At 45.4% G+C, this 19198-nt stretch overlaps 1 protein-coding gene across 1 annotated transcript in view; it reads left to right on the top strand.

Moving 5' to 3' along the window:
• The window catches only part of ADARB2 (adenosine deaminase RNA specific B2 (inactive)), a 475814-nt gene that overhangs the window by 75062 nt on the left and 381554 nt on the right, over positions 1 to 19198 (top strand). The window lies entirely within an intron of this gene.

Here is a 19198-nt window from a genome sequence, read left to right as displayed (position 1 = left end):
GTTTCCGTGGCTGCGGCAATTCGGCGGCAGCTTCTGTCTTCAGTCGGAAGACAGAAGCCGCCAAATTGCCACCATGGGCAGCTGAACATAGAAGCTGCTGCCGAATTGCCGCCGCCACGGAAACACGCGTGCCGCCCTAACGGCACACGGACTGCCCCCACTGTCTGGTGGCAATTCGGTGCGCTGCTTGAGGCGGCAAAAACACATGGGCTGCCTCCCCTTTCCAATTGCCGCCCCAAGCACCTGCTTGGGATGCTGGTGCCTGAAGCCGGCCCTGGTTGGTGGGGAAATGTGTGGGTTAATTAAATTAGAAGCAGAAAGCACTTTAGAGTAGTAAGTAACAACTACTGATTTAAAGATTGAAATCAGAGTTTCCTTTTTAGCCTGGTGTTACAGTAAATATTACTGTCTGAGGTGGTAAGATGATGATATGGCCACCATTTTCTATTCAGTGGGTGTACTTGAGAAAACATGGTTTAGTGCATAAAAAAGTTGTATTTCATGCCCGTTTTTCCAACATTTATGAGAAACCATTCCTTATTCTTCAGTTCACTCTAATATGAGCCTCTCCCTTTACTGAAACCTCTAAAAAGCAGTTAATTTGTCAAATATTTTATCAACTTTTTTTACAGCCTCGTAATGTGGATGCTGACTAAACTAAAATCAAGCACAAAGCCTGCTCAGTGCAAACTTAGCAATTTCCACTATAAATGACACTTAGAGAAGCTGAGTAGCCTCAGAGGAGATATCATAAGTTTAAAAAAAAAATAGCCGCAAGTCAATAAATCACCCCCTTTAAGAGATGTCAGTTCTCTAAGCTTTATATAAGAAAAGAAGGCAAATACCCAGAGTAAAAGAAACTCACGCTTACGAGCTTTAAATGTATTCTGCTGATGCTGTATCTTCTCTTCTGGATCGAACAATACATTGTGATTTCTTTTTAGAAGATTGTTTTAAGTCATAACCTAGTATTATTTTTTTCTAAACACCCTAGAATTCATAATGGAATATTTTTGTTCTTATTAACATTTACCCTGTGTTCCTCCCTTACAGTTACAGCCTTTTGATTATATAGACTCCTGAACTTGACGGTCTAGAAATAACTGTTATAATTAATGTTATTAATTGGGCCTCTACTCTGTCTTGGCTTGGACATGTATGGAATTGTTGGTACATATTACACACTTCACAGGTGCAAACACCTATGTGTTTATTTTAAAAATCACCTGTCATCTATATGTGCAAGCAGAGTCATCTGTAAGAGGTTGTGGGGCCTGGGACATAGGCATTGAGTTTCTAATCTGCCGGGGGGTGCTCCTGCCAGCTCCGTCCAGGCCTTGACCCCACTCCACCCCTTCACCCAAGGCCTTGCCCCTGCCCTGCCTCTTCCCCACCCAGCGGTAGGTGCTGATCGACAGGTCCCACCAGCGAGCAGGAGGCATGGGGGAGATTCTGGTAGGGGAGCTCCTCCCCCCCCACCTGCCTGCCGCTAGCCATTCTCCTCCTCACCCCACCCACCTCCCACTCCACCTCCCCACACACCTTCTCACTATTCTATAGAAGCGTTGGGCCCTCCAGAGTGTGGGACCCGGTGCAGTCGCCTCGATACACTGTACCCCAGGGATGGCTCTGTGTGCAAGCATAAGAATTGGCACCCATGTACCCAGTGATTCCCATTGGGTTTGCATGTGCAAACAACTGTGCACTTCATGTGTAAAAATACAATCAACACAGTTTTGCAAAAATCCATTAGTCCAATTGCCTGGGCAAGCAACCTTTTTATTGGGCAAGTAAACATCATTCATTTTTAGCATTCTTATTAACAACATCCTGATAAGAATCAACAAGTAAATTTTGTCCTTGGTCTAATAAATTGTTAGAATGATTATGCAATGCTGAACAAACTCACCCCAGTACAAATATTTACCAAAAGATTATCTAGTCTTAAAACAAATCTGACTAATCTATTCTGAATGTGAATATTGAGTAAGCTAAAAGCATAGTAACAAAAATGCTTTGAAATGCAGGAGTCATACTATTCACTGCAACCTCTAACCAATGTTCTCTTGGAAGTTCACTCTTCTGTGTCCTGCTACATTGGGAAAACAGCATTGCTTACAACAACATTCTCAGCTGATTTACAGGATGTCTGATAGAAGCATTCTGACTACTAATTTATGCAAATTGTTTTGTCTTTAGTGTTATCTTCTCCTCCCGTTCATTTGTCTGTTTATTTACTCTTTGCATATTGTCAAAATCCTAGATTGAGAGCCCTCTGGGATAGGGATTGTCTTTCTGCTACTTGTCTGATTTTTGATTTGGGGCCTCAAGTGCGACTGAAATAGAAATTCTTATTAATAATAACTATAAATGAATACAACCAAACTTTCCCAGTTTGTTACTTATAAAGATACTCCTGGGGAATTCTGTGCCAATACGTGTGTTCAGAATTCATGTCCCCTGCAGATTTCTTTGCTTCCTCACAGAAAAATGATTTTCTGACAGTGAAGCAAAGGGAAGCTGCAAGAGCTATCACACACACCCTCCCTAGCAGCACAAGTGCATCATTTTGGGCACGTATAGGAGATGACAGAGAGGTAAATCATTGCGGGGTTGGGGTCACCCGAGCTGGTGGCTCATACTTGCACCAGGATCAGCTACTAGTCCCGGCTAGGCTGGAGGTGGAGAAGGACAAAACTTCCTCTTCCCCTGCAAGGATTGGATGGGCCTGAGTCACACCCACCCCAGAAATCTCCCCGTCTGCAGAAAGCTCAGCATCCTACCCTGCTTCCTGTCCCCATTGCTGCTCCCCCATCCACTGTGCAGTCAGACCCTGACCCCCCCACCACCATCAAGCCTCACCCTGTACATCCGGAACCCACCCAGCCATCCATACCTAAACCCCACCCTGATGAACCACAACCCCTGCATCTGGAGCCCCCCTGCATCCAGACACCACTCCTGCACCAAGACCACTCCCCACTGAGCCACCTGCACCCAACCCCCAATGATGAGTGACACCCCTCTGCACCTGGATCAGCCCCACAAACCTAGACCCTCACCCCACTGAGCCCAAATAGCTGTACCCAGGCCCCCACCCCATCAAGTCCCACTCCCCCAGCACCCATACCCCCTCATTGAGCCCCACACACCCTGCTTAGCCCCAACCACCTTCACCACGAACCCTTGCAAAGTCCCATTGCCCCTACACCTAGGAGCCCCCTCAATGAGCCATTTTTTTGTATCCAGATCCCCCCCCCACCTGGACCCCCCACTGAGATGCCCACACCCAGATTGTCCCACACAGAACCCTCTCAGCCCCACACCTGGATCCCGCCCCCCACATAGAACTCCACCACACCTAGATCCTGGGTGGCTGAGCCTGCCTGCTCCACACCTGGTACCCTTGGTGTGGAGGGGCAGGGCCCCAGGGTGTTTCTGGGGCAGGCCCAGCCCTTGCGCTGTGTCAAGGTTGGATACAGCCTCACTGCCGAGTCCCTATCTTGGAGGGGAGGAGGGCTGCAAAGTGATCTCCTACCTCTGTTCAGCCAGTGGCCTGTGCTCTCCGCAGCCAGGCTGAAGCCTCCACATTTATTTATTGACAAATAAAACTTGCAGAATTTTAAAATATTGTGCACAGAATTAAATTTTTTATGCAGAATTTTTATTTTTTTGGTGCAGAAGTCCCTTAGGAGTATAAAGAGCATAAGCACCACATCTGACTTGCAAAACTTGTAGCAGATTCCATCTGTCATCATCTTTACTACAAATGTGGTGACTCAGAGATAACAGATCCCATTATCTTATCTAAAGATAATTAGGGTAGCCAGAAGCTACATTGTAGAAATATGGGTATGTCTGCACTGCAGTTAAAAACCCAAGGCTGATCCTTGCCAGCTGACTCAGGCTCTCAAACCTTGAGCTAAGGGGCTATTTCAGGGATGGGCAACCTTTGGCATGCAGCCCGCCAATGTAAGCCCCCTGGTGGCCCGGGGTTGGTTTGTTTACCTGCCGTGTCTGCAGGTTTGGCCGATCGCATTTCCCACTGGCTGCAGTTCACCATCCCCGGCCAATGAGGGCTGCTGGAAGCGGCACGGGTCAAGGGATATGCAGGCTGCTGCTTCTCGCAGCCCCCATTGGCCTGGAACGGCAAACTGGAGCCAATGAGAGCTGCAATTGGCTAAAACCTGGAGGGCCATGGCCCAAAGGTTGCTGATCCCTCGTCTATTTCATTGTGGTGTAGACATGCAGGTTCGACAGCTGGGACCCTCCAATCTCACAGGTTCTTAGAGTGCCCAAGCCCCAATGCCTAAACCAGGGGTTCTCAACCTTTTTCTTTTGGATGCCTCCCCATCCCTTAACATGCTATAGAAACTCCAGGGCCCAGCAGGGGAGAGGGGGTCTCGGGGCTCTGGGCCGGGGAGGGGGAGGGAGTACCCTCGAGCATAGGGGTAGTTTGACTTCTATTGGGAGGCGGGGCAGGAGCCAGCTGGGCTCGAGCCAGCTCCGCACAGCAGGATCTGGGGAGGGAACACCACCTGCATCCCATGACTCACCTCAGTAGGTCCCCCGGCCTTTCTGGGTTGTGAGGGGGCAACCAAATATTATAACTCAAAGATGGGGGGCTCAGCTCAAAAAGTTTGAAAAGCTTAGGGTGCAGGCAGGGTGGGGGGGGCTGGCAGCTGTGGGCAGGCACAAGAGTAGATCAGGGTACAAGGAGGAGGTGTCTAGGGCCTATGTGCCAGGAGGGCTTCCCTATGGTCCCTATTGCCAGAGGGCTCTGCCAGCCACAGAACTGTGTCCCCCTGCCCAGGAGACTCTTATCAGCTGTATGAGTAAAGGGGGCTGGGACCTAAGGAGCAGCTTCAACCCCGGGCACCAGCAGCAGCAGGAGACGAAGGAACTCCATGGCTGCCTGCGCCACGGCACCAGCAAGAGGAGCAACTGCCTTGCTCCAGCTTCCTGTCTCCGACCTGGCCAGGGGGCAGGGACAGAAGGAGGTGGGGTTGGGGTGGAGCTGCCCTAAAAACTGCCCTGTTCTGTACTGCGATTTGGGGGGAGCAGTACCCCCCATACCACCCAACTCTACCCATGGGCTTAGGGCTTCTGCCCCATGGAGAGCACCGGGGCTCAGGCCTCCAGAATTCAGCCTCATGGCTTCAGCCCCTTATGAAGTGCTGGAGTTTGGGGCTTCAGCCCTATGAGGGGCACCAGTTTCAACCCCATGGCTCCCAGCTTCAGCTATGCAGGGGACAAGCCCTGCAGGGGCACACCGAGGATCAGACCCAAGGTGGGAGCTTGGGCTTAGGCTCTGTGTTTCCGCTGTGGGACCTGCCTGAAAGGGCTTGCGGATCCCCCAGGGGGCTGCAGACCCCTGGCTGAGAACCATTGGTCTACTCTACAATTAAGGAGCCCCTTAGCACTATCCCAAACCCAAGTCAGCTCACAAGGGCTGGCCACTGGTATTTAACTGCAGTGCAGACACACCCTATGTGGACTGTGCTAGCCACACCAGCTCGCTTCTTGTGGCACAGGAGTTAGACTGCGTGGGAGTATTTTCTGTACTTTCAGACCCTCTGAAGTCATTGCAGTTTCACATAGGTCCACCTGCATGTATCTCTTTGCAGAGTTGTCTGTAGCAGCTAATTAAGACTTTGCACCCCAATGTAACAGTTGTAGATGGATAATGGATTACAGTAGTCTGTCCCGTAGCAGCAACTGCTCCAAAGTAGAAAGGGAAACCCTAAGTAATCTAACTTTGAGTGTTTTTCTTCATAAGAATATGAGAAAGGAAGACTTAAAATGTGTTCATTCAAAAAAAATGTAATACAAAAAAACCCCCCCTCAAACTATCAATTTATCTTTGTGACGGACTATATGGTTATTTGTCTTTTTTAATTATGCGTCCAAAGGAACATGAAGTGGCAATAAATAACATTAGGCAACAAAGGGAACAGCCTGGAGAGCTGATTGTAACTTGCTCACCCAACCCTTTTTATGTTAACCTCCATAAAAGTGTGTGTGTTGGCGGGGGAGGGTGGTTGCTGGTACCATTTGATATATTCAAGATGCTATATTTCTGGAATCAAGTGAAACGCAGCTGCTTGCTGGTAAAGGGTATGCAGGATACGGCAGGATTACATTAGTATGATGCATGGGCTGTTACTCAGGGACCAGCTAGTTCTCAAATTTAGTGCCAGATACACACACATGGTCACACCTGAGCACATCTAAAAACATTGCGCCTCCTTAGCCTGCGATGATTATATTAGCATTTGTGAATATTCTCTGTTTTAGTTTTGTGGAGTTGATGCTTCTTAAAAATAAATAAATAAATCCCTATAACTTTAAATTTTAGAGGCTGCCAAGTGCGAAGAACATTTAAAGCTGCAGTATCTTTGCTTTAGCGTGTGGCAGTTTGCAGAAAATCTCGCCAAGCTTTCCAAAAGTAGTGCGTCATTTTGGGTGCTCCAATTTTTGGGTGCTCATTTGGGGTGGGGATGGGGGACTCACAGGAGCTGATTTTCAGATGGTTGAGTGCTTATCACTTTCTGAAAGTCCAAGTGTCACAAACTGAGCACTTCAAATCGCTAGTCACTCTTGAAAATCTTGCCTCTGGTGTTTGGGAGTGCGGGGGCAAAATTATACCATCAGATATGCCTGTGAAAATACAGCCCAACTCCACTGACTTAAACAGAGTTAGTTAATATATGCAGTGAAGTAACCAACAGCAGAATTTGGCCTTAAAGCCTTTCAGTAATCATGCTGACAGTAATATGACAATTTATCATGCAGACAAGTCTCACAACTATATCATAATTTCAAAAGCTTAGCAGTCCTTCATATTTAGTTCAGCAGTGAAGAACTGTTGAGATTTTCATGTGTGTTTTGTCTTTGCAGAAATGGAAGTAGGAATATGGAACATAGATCATCCTCCACATTCATTAGCATTTTAATGGCCTCTCAATCGTTAACAGATTTGATGTAGCTACTGGAAAGATAAGGCTGCACTTTGATTTACTTCCACACTTTCCAGTCCCTGTAGTAGTCAGTCATATTTTGTTTTACTAAGTGTAACATCAGGCCTCTGAAATAAATTCTCAATTCTTTGAGAAAAATAATAATAAAGAAAATTTGAGGCCAAAAAAACACCAATTTTCACTCTCTCCAGTTTTCATTGCAGAATGAAAATTCTAATCTCAATTGATATTTTTGTAGCATTCATTGAAAGTCCCTGTGGAACAAAAATAGCAAAGCAATCTGAAAATTAAAGTTGAGGAACTTTTGCAAAATATAATATGAAATAATAGCATAAAGTAGCAGTTGCTGTAAAGATTTGTATAATGACCCAAAACAAAGACTAATGTAGTAAAATTATTGTAAATAAAAAAGTCACATCATTGTTTTTAATGTATGCCTCATCTTATTTTATTAGGAACTGAGACTATTTGAGTGGGTTTAGTGCATAACAAACACCTTTAAATATGGAGATGACCAACTATGATATAGCTATTTACTATTTGTATCATTGCAGCACCTGGGAGCCAAGTATTGGCTCCAAAAAGTGAGGCAGAATCAGAAAATACCCGAGCATCGTACTTGGAAATGCTTTTGGCATCAAAAACGAGGGGAACTACTTAAAGTGAGCTACAGTCCCCAGAGTCATGAAAATGAATATGTTTTGGAGTTAAATACTGGCAATAGATATTTGCCTACCATCCCTAGTTTTGTTGCCTTGACAATCCAACATCCTCTCCCAGATTATTATTATTATCTTTACTGCAGTGGCAACCACAAGCCAGAAAAAATAATATCACCTTCTCAAGGACTAATAGTACCATCAAAACAGTCAATGGGAATTTTTACCGTCCACTTAAGAGGACATGGGTTCAGGACCAAGACCAGTACGAATTCCTGAAAAAGAGGAAAAACAAATAATAGCATTACACTGGCAGAACAAACTAGGTTGAAACTTTTCTTCCTGTTTCCCATCTCCTTTCAGGCCATTGCCCAAGGACAACAGGAATTAAATGACTCAGGAGTTTTGTAATGGGATAGGAATATGCTATGATCTAGTAGCTGTTTTGTTTGGTCCACCTTCAGTGGGAGTTGAATTAGACTCCTGTCTAGCTGATGATATCTCCGCCCATTTCTCTCTGGACTGGTATGTGCATCACCAAAGCACCACTGCTTGTGGTTGGGTAGAGTGCCCTTGTAGCCATCTTTGGAAAGAGATGTAAGTTTGAATGCTCAGAGAGAGAAACTAACCCACAAAAGGTCCTTCCAATTTGAGGTGCCAAGTAGCAGGTCAGGCTGCAGAAGCTTCCAACATCATTACCTGTGCTGTGCCTGTTCTGTGGTTAAAGAGAGGATTTCAGTTTCCAGAAGTATTGATGCAGCATTATCATGGCAAGATCCTGTCAAAGCTGTGGAGGGGAAGGGATGGATGGGGTGTGGAATAGGCACATTTTTTCTTTAAAAAAGCAAAACAATGAAACCAAGCAGCCTGAAAAGTCACCTTCCATGGCTTGTGTTGTACAGGAGGTCAGACTAGATGATCTAATGATCCCTTCTGTCCTTTAAATCTTCTTCATAACTCAGCAGGTAACTTTAACACACTGGTGACCTTAACACTGGATATCTGAGTCTAGACAACTTTTCACTTTTACGTCTGATATATTCAACCCCTGGTTGAACTGCGACATCATAACTGTCTAAATCAGCAGTATTATGTTCCCACGGTATGATTGCTTTCTCTGCAGTGGCGGCTCCAGGCACCAGTGCTCCAAGCACATGCCTGGGGCGGCAAGCTGCAGGGAGTGCCCTGCTGGTCCCTGTGAGGGCGGCAGTCAGGCAGCCTTTGGCGGCGTGCCTGCAAGAGGTCTGCTGGTCCCACATATTCAGCGGCAATTCAGCAGCGGGTATGCCGAAGCCGCGGTACCAGTGGACCTCCCACAGGCAAGCTGCCGAATCCGCGGCACTGGGACTTCCCACAGGCACGCTGCCAAAGGCAGCCTGCCTGCCGTGCTTGGGGCAGCAAAAAAGCTAAAGCCACCCGTTTCTCTGTAGCATAATGGGTCAAATTACGCTAGCTAACATATTTTACAAAATACTTATCTTAAGATGGTATCAGTTAAGCGCTGTTAGAGAGTACCTGGAGTGCACCATTCATCATTTGGAGAGTGAGATCTGTCACAAATTTAGATCTTAAAAATGTAAAATGCTTGTGGTGGAGATTTCCACTGGTCTACAAAATCCTCACTTTCATCAGGAAAATAATTTCAAATGCTTCACAACCATTCTGAAAAATATGGGCCAATAGTGTGTCTCAAAACTTCATTGAGCTGAGCCACTGAAGACAAGAAAAATTGCATTTGTATTACTATGAACATTATCTGTCCATTCAGCACTGATACTCTGCAGGAAAAGACAAAGCTGCACTGACAGCTCTAGGAGCAGCCTGCACATTTCTTTGTCACTGCTTGTGATAACCCATGGCACCACACGCATATTGTGTGTGTTTTTAAGGAAAGACTCGTGTGTTTCTTCCCTCTGTCCCTCTCCCTCCTTTCCCTCCCCGCACTGACCCCCAAAGCTTTGATAGAAACTTGCCATGATAGATGCAGGTGGCAAAAAATAGTGTGTTTTGTGTGTAACATACAAGCAAGTGAATAATTTTCTTCCATAAGCAAGATGCCAAGGGACAGCAAAAACCTGATGGTAGTAGTAGCTAAGGTACAGTGATGGAGTGCTGCTCCCAACACACTAAATCATTGGCAGAGCAGCTTGGCACACTTGCAAATGCTGCTGCAGCATCAGAAAAAAACCCTAGAGAAATACTCCCTGCATTTAAAAATTATACTTTGGATATATGTGTTTCATACAGGGAATTTGATAATTTATCCCTGCAGCGCGAAAACAGTGCAGTAATAAATGATGGCCTTGTTATATTAGCTGCCTCTATTTCTGTCTCTTGGATTAGTCAGATTTGTTCGCTCTAGCCAGGATTATACCATATATCACCACACTTCTGCACTCTGCTTGGGGTGTGGGCAGTTAAACAATTAAATAACCAGTGATTAAGTGCAGCACTAGAAAGCATCTCATCTAGTTCAGGTTTTACTAGTGACAGCATTAATGTAACAGCCATTTCTCTCTGGAAAGAGTTTGTAAGAGCATGGCAAATAAGGCAGCTCTCTCCAGAGTAGAGCTTTGACTTCTGTGGAAGTAGTCAAGGCATTGCAAAGTTTCCTGTTTTACTTCTAGAATAATGTAAGCTTTGTTATTTTTATTGTCCTTATGACCACAGTCACTGTTACCAGCAGCTATTTCAATAATCTGTAGTGAAAGCCTGGTCCCATTTAAGTCAATTGGAAAATTCAGATTACCGCCCTGGATCTTTGCAAGATCATAAGTCACTAGCTAGCCAGGTCCCTTGACTATGTGCCTTGCTCGCCAGGTGACCCAGTTTACATGCTGACCTCCGAAATGCTGCTCTTGGGATCAGAGGACAGTAGGTGGAACTGGAAAGAGGGAAGGTGGGAAAGGTCGAAAGAGGGAAGTACTTGTTGGGTGGAGTTTCACAACAGGTAACTAGTGCTAGAAATAGAATCCCTTCCCTGGAAGGCATGAAATGATGTTTGATTGTGGGCAGCAGCCAATCATGTGGAGGGGAAACTGAAAGACACAGATAACTAACGTGTGGTCTAGTGGACGAAGCCCCACACTGCAAGGAGAGTGGTTGAAATCCTGGCCCCACTGACGTCAATGGGAGTTTTGCCATTTACTTTGCTGCCAGGCTTTCACCCCTGAACTCCAGCATTGCTCTGTTATGGAATCACTTTATCTTACTGCACACAGTTGTGTTGTGACTGAGGATATGTCTACACTACAGCCGGGATTGATGCTCTGAGATCGATCCACCAGCAGTCGATTTAGCGGGTCTAGTGAACACCCACCAAATCGACAGCAGATCACTCTCCAGTCAACCCCTGTAGTCTACCCCTGAGAAGAGTAAGGTAAGTCAATGGGAGAGTTTCTTCCATCAACCCCCCTGCTGTATAGACCCTGTGGTAACTCAACCTAGGATAAGTCGACTCCAGCTACGTTATTTACATAGCTGGAGATGTGTAGTGTAGGTCGACTTACCGCGGTAGTGTAGACATAGCCTTAGGGAGCAAGGGTGCTGTGCAAAGGACACAAAGCAATCTCTGCTGCTGGTGTGATGCTGCTCATGCAGTGCAAAGAGAGGGGAGCAATCAAGGGAGACTGGACTCTGAGATGCAAAATGATATTAACAATACAATCAATGAAGTTTAAATTCTGAAGTTAAGTTCATCCATTGACTGTTAATTAGATGTCCTAAGAGGACACACTTATAACCCAGTAGGTTTGTTTCCCTCACGCCAGTGAGAAAACCAGATTTGGAGGCTGCTTAAATCTTTTCATCTGGATGATGATTTGCAGTCTGTAGCCACACACTCCTTCATTATGTAAATAGGTAGGACAAATGTTCCCTCTTTCCCGCTCCACCCCTATTTAAATGCACTATTGTGAACAAAGACCCAGTGCAGTTGCAGGACTGGTATTAGATTGTTCACACCATTAGTTTAAATGAGATTCAATTGCACTCCATTCAAACCTTGTCATTGCCTTTGCCAAACTTAACATCTCTTTTAAGGCTATTTGTCTGCATTTCCAGACGATTTAAAGACACCTTGCTGCCTGTAAAGGATGAATTCAGATTTCATTAATTAAACATTACTCTTTGCTGGGCGTTTAGGTCAGATTCCTATTCCATCTTATTAGTGCTTAAACCTGCACCTTTGAAATAGGATGCCAAATTTTGGGTTGTTCTTTTTATAAACATTCATCACTTGGCATGATCCTTTGAAATTAGCTAATCTTAGTGTTTCTTTCTGTTATGTCTGACAAGTGGCGACCAGATATTAAAGCAGAGATCACCAATTAGCAGAATGCCTCATCCAGTTGCTGGATTTGCTGTGCACACTTCGAACTCAAACCAAGAGCCCTGTAGTCCGTTGGCAACAGCTCCACCAATGGATCCAAATTGGAGCCATGTCCTACCCTGGTTAGCATGAGCTATGCTTTGCTTATGTGAGCTGGAAGCTGCTTTTTCCATAGCTTGAACTCTCCACTTTAAAATCTAAGCTCTTTCCACCATTATTCCCAGTGTAAATTCACATCTCGTATCCCTCACAGTACCTGCAATCTTGTGTGATTCTTTTTCTGAAAATCCAGGCTATAAATAGTGTTGTCCTGTCACTTTGATTAATATCATTATAAAGGTATGGCCCATCCCTTTCCTAACAGACCCTTGTGATGGGGGTTGTAACCCACACTAGCATGAAAGGGGTTAAGTAGAACTAGAGAGCTCAGTTAAGATGCCTGATCGCACGTGGAACGTCGGCCAGCCCCAATTACTGATGAATCCTAGGAGAGTTGGTGAGAAGGAAGTTGGTAACAGAAAAGAGCTAGGAAATGCAGTTGCTTTCTGATCAGAGAATGGAAAGAGCCTGAGGACAGCAGAAGGGTGTTTAAGTTTATACTTTAAGTTTAGGATTTTGGTTAGTGGGATTCCAGGGAAGAGCCTTGAGGGTCCTAGCCCTGAAAAAAGGGTGAACCTAGAGAGGTTGTGAGGGAGAAGCCAGTGAATGCTGGGTAGGAAGAAGTCCATGGAGGCAGGAGCAAGGAGATGGAACAGTCCTTAATTGATGTTTTTAGGATGCCTGGGCTGGAACTCTGTGTAGGGAACCAAGGCCCTCCCACTATCAGCCACTAGTGAGGTGGGGTTGAGTTGGATGAGAAGGACAGAGAGCCCTGAGAAAAAGGAGTAGTGAACCCAGGGACCAAAGTCAGGGCTGAAATGCTGATAGAAGGTCTTGGAGTCTGGTTTGTTGGACTCTTTCCAACCCCAGAACGGATGGAGTTAAAGTGTGACCTGGGCAAAGAACTGAGTCACAGGAAGGGGCAGACCACTGAGAACTGAAACAGCCATCAGCGGGAGATGTTGTAATGAGGGTCAAAGCAGCCATGCCATGTCTCGACCACAAAGAGGCACTCTAGTGGTGAATCCAACTCTTCTATGTGCATTCTACTTTCAGTTATATAGAGTGGAGTTCAACTCCATCACAGAAGCCGTAATCCATGCCCTGTCTGCATACGGCAGGAATGAAAAGTTAGCATGTGTTATGCTGTGATTTATCGAGCAGCCGCCACCACCACTTTGCTTTTTTTTCAATCCTTCCTAAAGACTCTTCCAACAGTACTGCCAAATGTCATGTGTTTGGCAGCCTTGCTATGTGTTCTCACATCTCAGCTTGATTTTCATGCAACCAGCTGAGCTGTTGAAAGGCTGTAGGCATTTGCCTTTTGGCTGCTACAGACATCTGTAATAGTTGATGATTAGGCAGCCAGGAAACTCCTCTCCTTGCCCCCTGTTAGATGAAAGCCCAGAATAAGCAGCTGGGAGGCAGAGGTGGTGGCTTAGTCTGGGAGAATGTAGTAGGTGCAGTTGTACCAGGTGAGGGTCTAATAACACTCCCAAACTCCCTCCTTCCCCACTTCAGCTAGCTATGCCAGGATCTCCACCTCCAGGAGTCCCTGTTCTCACCATGAGTCTGAGCACCACCTGCTTCCCCCTCTGCCCTAGAAATCCTACTAGCTGGTTGGGACTCAGGAGAACTTAGTTCCATTTGTGGCTCTGCCAAAACTTTCCCATTTCACCTTTTACCAAGTCATACGCCTCATGGACCTCCTTTCCCTAGAAATAAACCAGGGGCAATACCAATTCCTTTCTCCCATCCTTTGTATGTCTCTTCTACTGAGATTGTAAGCTTTGTGGGGCAGAGACTGTATTAACCGTATGTATATACAGTGCCTAGCACAATGGGCCCATGATCTCATATAGGGTGACCAGATGTCCCAATTTTATAGGGATAGTCCTGATTTTGGGTTTTTTTTCTTAGACAGACTCCTATTACCCCCACCCCTTGTCCCGATATTTCATATTTGCTGTCTGGTCACCCTAGTCTCATATAGGCCATGAGGTATCACTAAAATACTAGTAAATAATACAAATTCAGTGACTCAGTGTTTTCTGTGGAGGTAGCTAAAGAGCTCCTTAACATGGTTTGTACATGTGTCAAGGTTTTGAATTTATGCTTAGAATGTCACACAAATGTTAGTGTGTCACTTCTGCTGACACAGAGTGTCTAATAAAATGGGTTTTATAGAGAAACAAGGCAGCCTGGGAAATAGATGGCATCTGTCCAAATTCAGGTCTCAAGTACAGAGGCTGGTTTGAGGGTGAATATGGGACCTTCAGCTATACTTGCTACAGCTGTTGTACAATTTGAGTTCACTCAGTGTCAAATATATGAAGATGCATTGTTTTGGGGGGACAGAAAGGGAAGGTTTTTTGCTTCTAAATTAGTTTTCTGCCCTAACAGCCTACCTAGGAAACTGGTCGTCTTTTTCAAACAATCAAGTCTCAGTAACAATTAATACAAAAAACAAAAAATACTACACGTTTGAAGTTATTTTCCTATGTTTCAGTGTACTTTCTGCACCAGTCTTACCTTTATGAATGATTAGACATCTGTTTGGGTTTTTTTAAATTTAGTTTCAAGTTTAACATAGTGCTTTCAGAATCGTAATGGCAACTAATGAGACTTGTGAAGAAAGTCTTTTACTGTGGCAAAGTGCCAGTATAGCAAAGAGTGGAAAGCTGAGATTCCTTTATCCTGTTTATGACCTGACTCCAAATGATACACTCTGCTTGAGAGATGGTAGTTTAATGGCCATTATTATCAAACAAGCCCGAGCCTCCTTTGAAGCTGTCAGCTTCAAAATCAACTCCAGTCGTGTATCTTCATTTGAAACCTTTGCTGAGCTTTTTATCAAAGCATGACCCAGACCTGCTTTCCAAACACCTTCCTTCTCTTGCACCAAGCGAACTACTACTTTTCCCCCCTCATCTAGCATGCACAAAAAATGCTTTCAGGCCCAGAGAGAGACAGTGGATGTTAAGAACATGGTGCAGTGAGAAGGAATATGCTAATTAAATTACTTATGCACTTTAAAGGGATTTGCTTCCCTTGTAGAGTGTGCATCTCTGTTGGCATGTTAATTCAGTTGTAAAGTAAATTATTTACACTAATTATTAATAAATCATTAACAGCACATTTTTGAAGTATCCAGTTAAGATGCTAAACCTAAAACCTAAATCTCTGATCTGTACAGAAACAAAATACTGCTGATTTATTTTGTGAAATAGCAGGACTTGGCTATTTCTGTCCCTCAGTCAGAAATATAAATGCTGTGCCCTGGGGTTGATGACAAGATCTACAAGTGTCCTCCAACCCCAGTCTTTCAGCTGCTAATGTTGGAACCTGATGCACAGGCATGCCTAGCAGCCCTCTCTCCATACTTGACTACAAAGGACTGAAATGTTTGTAAGGGTTTTGCAGGCTCTGAGAATTTGGTATTTGAAATAACTTCTTTGTGGAAGAACTTTTTTGGAATCCCTTACTTTTTAACCCTCTGAGTTTTAATGTGAGTTAGATCAGTCCTCCCTGCTTCTAAACTACCACAATGGGTATGTTTTTCTCTCTGCACTTTATTGTCTAGCCCAGCTGATGGCAGGATATTTGTGTTCACTTACCACCTGATCCTGCAAGGTGCTGACCATCCTCATCTCTTGCTTGGCCTGCTCCCATTTGTTTGCTGTTTATCATCCCCCCCTTCCCCAGCATAAACTTTGGTAGGTGCCTCCTAAAATAATATTCCTGTGCATAGAGCTTGCAGTAGGGAGGAAGTCGGGGGAGATAGGACAGAGCTAACATCAGAAATATGGGGAAAGGTGGTGACTTATGGGCCCATAGAGGGAATTAAGGTGCCCCTTAAATTCCATGTGTGAACACCTCATATTGCCAGGCTGTGTACAGGGGGAGCTGTCTATGGCATTTCTGCTCCCTGCCCACGCATGTTGGAGAAGAGTGGGTGCAAAGGGGCATGAAATGAATGAAGCCTTGACCTCACACATGCTGTACCCCAACATGCTGGACAGCAGAGAGGATCTGGTGCAAGTAATCATCTGGTGGCATGGGCCAGACACAAACTAACTCTCTCCATCCCCTCCCAGGGGCAGTGGGAAAACTAAAGACAGAAACAAGTCTCTCAGCCTCATAGTTCCTTCTCTATGCTGCTTTTTAGTGATGATAAATGAAGGCTCAGTCTTCCCATTATGTAGTAACTCAACAGGGACTAGAACACACAGATTGGCAATGTAGGCCTTTTTCTAATTAATGGAATAAAATAAATAATGTATTGGGTTAATTTCTTGTTAGCTTCAGAGAAGTGGGGCATGCGGAGGGACTTCAGTGAGGAGACATTGTAACAATGAGAGCTGCAAGGGCTTGGTACCTCATGGCACTTGACTGTCCATTTGTAACTCACCGTGAACACTACCCCCCAGTGAGATACTCACACAACACTGCTGTAGTCTGTAGGCAGCAGCTCCACATGGTTAGCTAAAAAGGAATCTTCTTTTGGCTGAGCCCAGAGGAGCTCTCTCTAACTGGGCATCACGCCTTGCAGATCTTACATGCACAGGTAGGTCTAATATTAATATGAGTTACACTTACACTACAAAGGAAGGATGTTTCCTCATATCAGATCCCAGATCTGACTTTCTAATTACTGGGGCTAGTGGAAAAGGAGGAGGTTATCTATTATACATGATAAACAATTCTAATCTGTCCCCAAAGGTACAAGCAGTAAATGATTATAATTGTTCCTAGGCAATGAAAACAAGGCAACTCCAGACTCCTTCATAACCAATGTCAAACCCTGGGCAACACGTATCATTTATACAGAAATTTCTGATTTGCAGAAAGACAGGGAGACAAGTTTCTGGAGAAACTGTATGGAAATGAGGTATTTGGGGGGGTGGAAATCGATAGGCAAATCACCAATAGATGGATGTTAAAAAGTCACTAGAAATGCCAACCTAAAACCACAGTACTGAATTCTGTTAGGGTACATCTACACTACCCACTGGATCGGCGGGTAGTGATCAATCTATAGGGAATCGATTTATCGTGTCTAGTGTAGACGCAATAAATTGATCCCCGATCATTCTGCTGCGACTCCTATAGTCCACTGTGGTGAGAGGCGGAAGCAGAGTCGACGGGAGAGCAGCGGCAGTTGACCACACGCCGTGAGGACGCAAGGGAAGTTGACCTCAGATACGTCGACTTCAGTGACGCTATTCTCGTAGGTGAAGTTGCATATCTAAGATCGGTTTCCGCCCACCACCCCCACCACCCCCCAGTGTAGACCAAGCCTAAAAGAGAACATACTTAGACTGCTTAGAAACCAAGTAGGATGTAGGCTCACCAGCAGACAGGATCTGAGAAAAGAAATGTAAAACTATTTGTTTTTGCCTGATTAGACATCAGACTTTTCTGAGCTGTCCCTAGTTTTCTAGTAATCAAGACTACATTGGGAAGTCCCAATATACCCAGTCCTAGGACTGTAGTGCAATAATCCAGTGCTTCCAAATTTCAACCGCCCATTAAAAAAATGCGGCTCGCATGATTGCTAGAGTTCAGGCCAAAACCAATTATCTTAAAACAGTGGGAAGATGACAACCCTGTGACCCAAATGGAATTGAAAAAGGCATGAATGGAAAACCTGCCTGTGAGAGGTATGCACCCAGAGGACAAATACAAGGACTGTGGCAACCATTCTTAGACATTAATTGAAAAATAGAAATTAGAGGAAAAAGAACACCTCTTACATCCCTGCATACCGATGAAGAACCAGTTATTGGTTCTGAGCCTGTCAGTTGCTGAGTGCCTCCAGCAATTAGTAGGCAGCCAGGGTGCTCAACACTTCACAAGAGCTGTTTAAAATCTTGAAAGATCAGGCTCGTTATTAATATGAAACTCCTCATCTTAGAATATTCCTTCAGCTACAACTACAATATTGAGGTCAATAGGAAGGCTTCAATAACTTCAGTAGAAGCAGATCAGGCCTGTGTATGCATTGGAGTTGTCACTGGCCCTTACATGCATATTTGTAATCTCCTCCTTATGTGCTCTGTAAGGGCCAGCCACAACTGCAGACCATTTGCCATGGGCAGCACAGTGACTCAGAGGTGGATTAAGATTTATTAGAACCCTATAAAATTGGGACATCTGGTCACCCTAGAGTGAACCCATGTGGAGTGTTGTGGCCACTGAGGCTGAGCAAGTAGCAGTGGGTGCTGTGCTGGAGGAGCCCTCCATGTCTGGTGCCTTGCTGCTTGTGACCTTCCCAGGGCTCCCAGCCACATCTCAGGCTGGGGCAGAGCCTCCTCTTCCCACAGAGGGCATCTGCAGGCCACTGGGGAGGGGGCAGGAAACTGGACTGGAGCCCCCACCCCTGGGTTGCACTGACAGCAGTGTGCCCTGGGGGCAGAGACATGTGCTGAGGGCTGCTCTCAGGCACCCTGACCCCCAACCTGGGACAGGTGGAGGGTCCAGGGTTCCCCACAGTGTCTTGGGTATCTCTTACCACTGCCTGGCTCCAGCTTCTGGCCTGGCCAGGGGGCAGGGCTCTGGGGGAGAAGAGGAGGAGCAGGGCCACAGTTCCAACATCTGTGGCCCCCCCACTTTTACCCAGGTTCTGGCTCTCCTGTGGGAGACCCCCAAATTGGGCCCATACATTAATCCTCCACTGCAGTGACTGCTCCACGCCTTGTGCCTGGAGGGAACAGAGAGGGAGAGCAGGAGGGGCCATGACCTAGTTCCTCTTCACCATCCTGGAATGGGACTGGGCGAGGACGCTGAACCATTCAGAGCCACCAGGAAAACACAATCTCTCCTCAAGTTCTTCATGGGACAAGATGGCTCCATCACACTGTGACTGCAGAGCTGGGTCTTAAAGTCATAGTCTAGGCCAGTATATATAAAAAAACATACCACTTTGCAAAACACAGATGAGTGTTATGTATGAGAGCGAGGCACTGGTTAAAATCAAAACCTCAGAGCCAAACACCCACAAACGCTGGGGTTTTCAGTAGTCACACCCAGTTCTCATACATAAACACTGTTCTGTATTCTGTAGAACCCTGATCAGGATGTATATACAGTTACAAAGCACACTGATATTTCCCTTGCCAAAATGCAGC

The sequence above is a fragment of the Gopherus evgoodei genome, chromosome 2, assembly GCF_007399415.2.
Source record: "Gopherus evgoodei ecotype Sinaloan lineage chromosome 2, rGopEvg1_v1.p, whole genome shotgun sequence".
NCBI classification, from domain to species: Eukaryota; Metazoa; Chordata; order Testudines; family Testudinidae; genus Gopherus; species Gopherus evgoodei.
The sequence above is the reverse complement of the archived record's forward strand: the minus strand, read 5'-3'. Positions and strand labels throughout refer to the sequence as shown.